The sequence below is a fragment of the Gavialis gangeticus genome, unplaced genomic scaffold (genome assembly GCF_001723915.1).
Source record: "Gavialis gangeticus isolate Ggan-Ray unplaced genomic scaffold, GavGan_comp1, whole genome shotgun sequence".
NCBI classification, from domain to species: Eukaryota; Metazoa; Chordata; order Crocodylia; family Gavialidae; genus Gavialis; species Gavialis gangeticus.
In genome coordinates, this window is record NW_017729022.1 from 100,307,665 (window position 1) to 100,315,571 (window position 7,907).

General features: G+C 41.4%; 1 protein-coding gene across 8 annotated transcripts in view; it reads left to right on the forward strand.

Moving 5' to 3' along the window:
• Window positions 1-1,103: 1,103 nt before the first annotated feature.
• Window positions 1,104-7,907, forward strand: part of PPFIBP1 (PPFIA binding protein 1) — a 212,580-nt gene continuing 205,776 nt past the window's right edge. For all 8 annotated transcript variants that reach the window (XM_019515713.1, XM_019515715.1, XM_019515714.1 and 5 more), the window contains exon 1: window positions 1,104-1,184. The gene's annotated coding sequence lies outside the window, so the exon portion shown is untranslated. The remainder of the gene's footprint in view (window positions 1,185-7,907) is intronic.

Genomic DNA, 7,907 nt, shown 5'->3' on the forward strand with positions numbered 1-7,907 from the left:
TATCAAAAACAGAGAGAGCTAGCTTGGAAAAGACACTGAGGGTTTTCAGTCTCCGCCCTCGCCAAAGCAGGATTTCTTCCTCCAAGTATGCTCTTGGCAAGTTTGTCCAGGCAAGTTTTAACAGAACATGTTTTAGCACCAACAAACTTTCACCACTCACCTTGGGAAACTATTTCACAGTCTGCATGTCACTGTCCATTTTTCCTTGCTGTTCAGTCTAAGTCTTCCTTCAACTTTAACACACCCTTTGTTTGCACTTCCATGCTTTCCATTATAGTTTTTCTCTCTCCCTGATGGTTATTTCCTTTGAACCCTGGTATGCTGTTTGGCATTTTATCCTTGGGCATTACTAAGTTAGTCAGTCTGTGAATGTTTAATGCTTGTAATTTTCTTTCCTAAGGTATGGTTTTGACACGGTCATTTATAGAAGGTAATTTATTACAGCCCAAATGGCATGAACCTTTTTAGTAGCCATATCTTACTGAAAATTCCTGTGCAAGTTACTGTTTCCTGTGTTACCTTTTCGTGGAACTTGTGTAATTTATTTTTATCTGTCTAGATTCTTATCTCCTTGAATTTAGCTTTTTATGTTTCTGAAAGGCAGCATTTAAAAAAAAAATTGGATGGAATTTACCAGATTTTGTGGCTTTTGCTTTGATCCCAACAGGTTGTGGTGGGCTGGGGTGAGAGTTGTAATGTTGGATTAAGCAATATTTACCTGCCATTTGGTGCTGGAGGAGTGTACTGCCAGCTTTCTTTCACCTTCTCACCTCTGGCCTCCTAACTTTGTGCAAGCACCCAGGTTTAGAGGAAGGCCATTTGCAAAGCATCCGTTGGCTTCTCCAGCTTAATTCTGTGTGCTGTTGATTATCACGGGAAACAGAGAGAAGTAGAAGTATAGGGAACTAAGTGTATCAGAAATAGCTGAAACTTGTTTGCAGCCTGCATTTCGTGCCTCTCTACTTGTCCCTTTTGAAGGTCTGTATTCCTGATATTCACTGGTTGTCCTTCAACCTGCATCCTTTTATGATGAAGTTTCTGTGAGCTGCTATTAATGCAAGTCATGTCATTTTGTGCTGATTTAATAATTTAGATTTTTTTATTTTAGTGTCAGAAGTTTATATGGATTAGTTGTACAGTTTCAAGAGCTTTGGTGAAAATCTGCATAAAGTCTCCTTTCCAGTGTAAGTACTTTCAGTTCTCTGATTCTTTCTTCATTATTGACATCATTGATCACTGCTGTCTTTGTTGCCTTCATAACTTAAAACCTTTCTTATATGCTTCCAAAACACAGGAAAGATTCGCTGTATACAATCTCTTTCATGAGCTGGAAATTAAAGTTTGCTTTAGTATTAATGCCAATTCCTTTGAATAACTTCAGCACATCCTTTTGTTTGTTATTTTTTGCAGGGTCAGATCCCTTGTAACTTACTCAAGCAAAACTTCCACCCACATTGGTAGAGGTTTTCCTTATTTTAAGAGTGTAGGATGGGAACCAGGTTGTCATGTGACTTACTGCTAAGCTGTATATTTTGCAGCAGACTTCTACATGCATGTTTCCAAAGACTAAATCTAAAAGTCCACAAGCTTTTCTATTCTGGTAGAAACCCAGATGGAAAAAAATAATTAGGCAATAGAATATCTATCTTCTGTTGTATTGCATGCAAAAATGTAGATTTTACGGGTATTTGAACTGGACCACTTTTTGGCTAGACCCTGAATAACAGTTTCAGACTTGGCAGTCTGGCTTTGAGAACCATTAACCTTTATCTGAATCATTTCATCTACTCGCTTGACATGTAATAACATGGAAAGACTCCTTGTTTCTAAATCTAAACTGGCTCTTTAGAAATCTCTCTCTAGAGAACCTTTCCCTCCTGCATCATGGGCATCTCCACACAAGTTTTGAGGAGGTTGCCACGTCTATCCTTTCAACAAATGTTATTGTTGCCACATATTTTGTGCAAGCTTTTGCTAGCTGGCTGGCTGGAGCTGCAGGCTGGTATATAGCCCCTCTAGTACATATCCTGCGTAACCCTTCTGCTGGGTCCTGGTGGCAAAACAAGGGCTGAGTACAAATTTGGGGGGGGGTTGGCTTGAACCCGTCACCCAGAAACCTGAGACAATTTCATCTTTTACTGAGGGTCCTAAAAGAACAACTTTCCCGCTTGCAAGCAGTGCAGATACCAACAGTATATATAAGTTTATTAATAGGAAAGAAAATAACTAGACTGTATCAGACAGAACAACTATGGAAAGCCCCAAAAATACGAAATAACTCCCCAGACAAATAACATCCCAAACAACAGAAGAAAATCTGCAAATAACAAACAACTCCAAATAACAAGCTGCTTGGGTCTTCTGGTGTGCCTCTCTGCTTGAGAACTTTCTCCACCTGGGAGGTTACCACCTCACCCAGCAAAAAGGAGTAGAAGAGCTGCTCCTTAGTTCACTGGGGAAGATCTCAACCCGCCAGCCTGTGCTTGAGATTGCGGCTGCTGGGGCTGGTGCTGAAGTGTGCTGCAGCAAGCCCAGAGGTGTGCTGCTTCATGCTGGTGCTCTGGGGAGCACTGCAACATTCTGCCTGCCACCTTTTGAAGTCACTGCTCTGCTGCTGCTTACCATCAGGTTCACCTTGCTGTTCTGTCAGCACTGCTGGGAGCAGCTGAGGTGTGCTGCCTGCTGCTTGTGGTCACTGCTGGTGATATTTACTCTTGGGTTCCAGCTTGGGGTCTTATGAGCCAGTGCTTCCTGTTTCTCACCAGTGAGGGCCCACCAGCCTCTCTGAGGATGCTAACAAAGGGGCATGCCATTATGGAGTCCTGTTGGGCTCTCCAGTCATAGCTCTGAAGGTTTTCTACCTTAGCCCCTCAGGGGTCTGCACCCTTCCCAGCTGTCATGCAGCTGTCCCAGAAGCTTCTCACCCTGCGTATCAAATGAGAGCATGCAAATCCAGTGGAACAGAGCCCTAGTATAAGATCAAAAACATTTTTATTTATTTATACAAAATAAGCAGTCACAACTGTTGGACAACATGGTCTTTCAAGGGTGCTGATTTTTGAGCCAGTCTCCCACTTGTAGTTTGTGCTATCACTAGGGGAGCAAATAGAGGACTGGCTTGCAACCTGTTATTGCTTTTGCCTTTGTTCCCCTGGGTGATGTGTGGTAGGTACTCTGTACTGTTCATACTCCTAATTTCTCATGACTTTCCTTCTTCAGGCTGGCTAATGGTTGAAGCTCTTCTTGTCCTGTCTGTGTCTGTGGCCATGTATGGCTGGATGTACAGGCTCTTGGCTGCCACTTTGCACCCATGTTTGTTTTTAGTCCATTTCTTTAGCTACCTCATGACCTTGCTGCAGGCTGGATTTCTTATTTTTGTATTTTGCCATTGCTTTGCATGGCTGCTCAATGGTTGGTTCCCCTCTCCACATGAAATCTCCATTTCCTTTTATTGTGGACTGCCTTTATGCGGCTTAGTTTTCTCTTTTCTGCTTTTGTGCCCCAGCCATCATTTCTCCAGCAGACTGCAACAGACTGCTGCATGATAGGAAGCATTGTCTTCGTATTATTTTTTCCTTATGCAATAGATGCTATGCCAGGCTGCTTTCTAGTTTTGGGGAGGATTATTGACACCCCAGAGGGATTTGGGGAACCAAGAAAGGTTCAGAGCCAGTGGCACCAAAATTAAATACTCACAAACATAAATGTAGATAAAGTTTAACAGCAAATTTAATAATGAAATACAGATAAAATATAAATGACCAAACAGCATAATTAAGGTATATCAAGCAAGTGATCAAAATTTGTATTCATCTAAAAAAAATACCAATCTTGTTAATATTTGAGAGAATTTAAAATTACTTTCCCAAATCTTAAAGTCTTAACAAGCCTCTAACAGGTGGCCAGCTGGTTAGAGAAAAGGACTTCTCACCTAGGTTTCAGATTAAGTTTTAAAAGAGTGCTAAGCTTGGTTTATCTGCAGATGGACTATGATTCTTGCTAAAAAATAGCCTAAGGCTGAAGAGCAAAGAGTCTGAGATGAACCTAGATTTTTGCACTAAATAAGGCTGCTTTTTTAATGTTCTGAATAGGTTCTACTATAAATAATAATCATATGCCTATTTTTATTCCCTATCTAAGCTGTCTGTCGTCTTAAACTAGATCTAACTGGCATAAAACTACTAAATCTACTCTAAGCAACCTTTAGTCTACTGCTGTTAACCTGTCTTGCCTACTCTGACATTCTTTTGCTTGCTTATTACCCAGTCTTTGGTCAAGCAAATGCTATTCTATGTTGCCATTAAGCAGTTTAGGGCCTACTGTAGGCTATAGCAGGTGTGTTCATACCCTGACCCATTGGCCAGATCCAGCCCATGAAGCTGTGTTATCTGGCCTGCAGGGCTTCCCATTGGTTTAAATTTGGCTGTGGGGGACCAGTGGTTGTGTTAATTGCTGCTCCTCTAGCTGCCAAATGTCTCTGGACGTGTGGGAGAGCCTTGAAGGCAGATAGCATAGCCAGGTGCGTGGGGCCAGTATGGCACAGGGCCCAATTTGGGCAGTGCAGGATCCAGCCCCTGGACCAGCCCCATGCCAGTCATCTGGCCTATGGAACCAAAAGGTTGAGTGCCACTGGTCTGTAGGATGAAGTGTAGTGGTCCAAAATTGCCTGGCAGGGATCCCTTCCTCTCTGTTTTGACTTCTTATCAGTTTCTTGGCTGTCTGTACTGTCGACACTTGCTTTCCTTGATGTCTCCTTCTCTGATCAGCATGTCATTGACTATAGTCTCAATACCTGAAAGCCCCTCCAGTGCCTGGTGCAGCATGCATTTGAACAGCTCTGGGGCTGGGCTGATGCTGGTCGTCATTCAACTGGCATGTGTGTAAACTTGGGTTATGTTTGTCAGATAGCTGGACTGCTGCTCTAGCTCAATATGCCAGAACTCATCTTTGACATGTGACATCAGTGAACACTTTTTTTTCTTGGCATGTGCTTATTCACTGGTAAAAAGTAGCAACTTCTTTTCAATGTCCTGTGCAGGAGGTTGTAGTCAGTGCACTTCCTCAGTTTACTTGCATTCTTTTACTTCCACAATGAGGCTGTTAACTAATGCTTGCTTCCTTATTTAACTTAAGGAAGCCACCTCTTTCCAGGCCTGCCAGTTCTTTCTTCAGTGTTTCTGCCAGGGCCAACAGAGTTTTGGTAGTCTCACTGGATGCATATTTGTAAATTTAACAGTGAAATAGCTGGTTAGCCTCCTTCTGCAGTGCATGTGTGTATTGAGAGTTTTTGGATCTGCTAATGTCACACTTCTAATGTTTATGGGAAGATTGTATGTCATCAATTCGTACATGCATTGGTTCTTTTGTCTTCCTTAGTTTGTAGCAGCATAATGGCAAAGGGAGCTTGTTTCTTGCACTGCTGCCCATAGGATGGGCATATTTCTTCTGCTTCTTGTGTTTCCCACAGAGTGTACCATGGATTCCACTTTCATCCCTATTTCTTGGCTCTTTCAGTCTGCGGACTGTGTTCTTGTTTTTCCGGAGAATTTTTGCTATGTGGAGGTGTTTTGCTAGCAATAGATCTGTTTTCTCTCAAGCTTTCCTGTGAGCTGAAATCTACTGCTGCTGCTTGTAGAAAAAAAGTGTTGTTTCACAGTCGAGTTACGAAAGTAGAATGCATGCATGTCAAAGAGCCAAGGTTAGTTTGGTAAATAAGTATCACATTAAATATTGGATCATGCACAAATTACAAATCTAACGTTCTGTAGTGTACCTTTTTGTGTGTATATTTCATGCAAAGAGGAGAAAATGGCTCATTGTCTTTTCTATTGAGCCATAGAACTGGTTGTTTGCACTTCTTAAAACAGGTGCCCAATCTTGACTCAATTTTCTGGAGTTTCTGATATCCTGTTTTTAGTCTCTAATGTTTTCAAGAAGTCATTCAAACCACTGGAGGGAAGGGAGTCTATCACCTTCTCCCTAACTAAGGTTGCTAATTAAGTTTTAAGGGATTAGACAGACATACTGAGGTTTGAGGGAATATGTTTTAAGAAAATGTGTGCGTGTGTGTATGTGTATTTGTGCGTGCAGAAGAAGTTTTTGTGCCTATGGATGGGCATCGTTTCTACTAATATAGAAAAAAAGATTTAGTGATATAGAAAACATTGTTCAGGCAAAACAATTGTTAAATGCTATAGTGGTTACTAATCAAGGAGGATCATGGTTGGATTTGGTTCACTTCTCAATTCAGTGAGAGATAAGACCGTGTAACTTTTTTGTGATGCCTAGTTTTGCTTGGATAAATCTTAACAGGTGCATTGCCTAATAGGTTTTGTCATATTATGAATTAATTCAGCTTTGAATTTGAAAGAATGAGGAAGAGGAATGGTTAAGTTCAAAGAAGATTCAAAAGCATTGTGAGTTTGCTTCCAATTCCACAAGAGGCAAAATTCCAGCACATCTTGTAAAGAAGAGTCTCACTTCTGTACAGCCTTGATATGTGCAACTAGAGCATAATAGACTTATTTAACTGTGGTAGTGTGGGCCTGCCCTGTCATGTGCACTGTTCCATTCTTTTCTTACTGATGGCAAAGGGGGTGACAGGTTATAGAAAGTATTTTTTTATATTGGCATTTGTAGTTTTTTTTGTTCATTTTTGGGAAGGAAAGCTACTTTTTGTCCAAAAAATGGTGCATTCTGGTTTTTCTTAACACAGAAATGTCTGTTGTGGGCCAGGGCATAGAAATGCTGTGCTTTGTATTCTGTTCACCCAAAATGCTGACTGGGACTCTCCAATACAAAGAGAGAGTGCATAAATATTTAGTGCACTGCCCTGTTTATCTCATAGGTGACCTGTCTGCTGCATTTTTTAGATACTTTTTTCTTTTCCTTTCCAGTCGTTTTTATTTGTCCTGTCACTTTACATTTAGAAATTTTAAATTCAGCACTACAGTTTTCACTAATAATTTCCTTTTTTCCCCCACTACTTCTTTGATATTTTTTTTTCTCTCTAAGACTGAGGAAGACTTCTGTGTTTATTTAGACAAGCTTATTCTGTCAGCAGAAACCCAGTCAAGTGATATTTTTCTGTTCTTGAATGCATAAGCCAATAAGGTTTCTGAGCTGGAAAAAGATTGTGCAGTCTGTTTTCAAAATGCCCCACTTTTTGAACATCATCCTATTTCCATTAGAAATATGGTAGTCTGTGTAGTATCCTGAAATAACTTGAGGGAGCAAAAATATTATTGCGTCATCTAGTAGTAATACTTGGCACTTATGTGGCTCTGAGCATCTTCAAAGAGCTGTACAAACATTAACAAGCTGTTACAAGCAAATTGGGTAGTCATTTGTAATAATTATTTGCCCTGCCTTACAGATGGGGAAACTGAGTGAGAAGAGGTTAAATGACTTCTCTGGGCTGTGAGGTGGGTCAGGAGGTAAGGAGAGTGGCATCATTGTCCAAATGAAATCAGGGTTTAACAGTTGTGTGTTCTCAATTCTGTATTAGGACCGGGCCCTTTCTTAAATTTCAGATATTCTTTCCTAAAGAGAACCTTATTTTAAAAAAAGATCAGATTTCCCTTTTAAGATGTCACAATCTTACTTCTGTTTACTTGCATAGTGAAAAGTAGGGGTGCACCGATAGAGATTTTGGGGGCTAATAGCCTATTTTTAAGGAAGCATATCAGCTGATCTGATCTGATTACTGATGCAGCTGCCTCCAGCTGGTAAATCTATTGTAGTGGATGGGGTGGGGGGAGGGAACAGGTGCGGGGGGCCAGATCAAGGCCCGTGCAGTTAGGGAGGAGTGTGGCAGTGGGTGCAGCAGCGGCTGGGGCAGTCGCTGCCCAGCCAGGGTGGGGAGGGCGCAGGATGGAGCCACGACTCGTCCGGAGGGCATGGGGGAG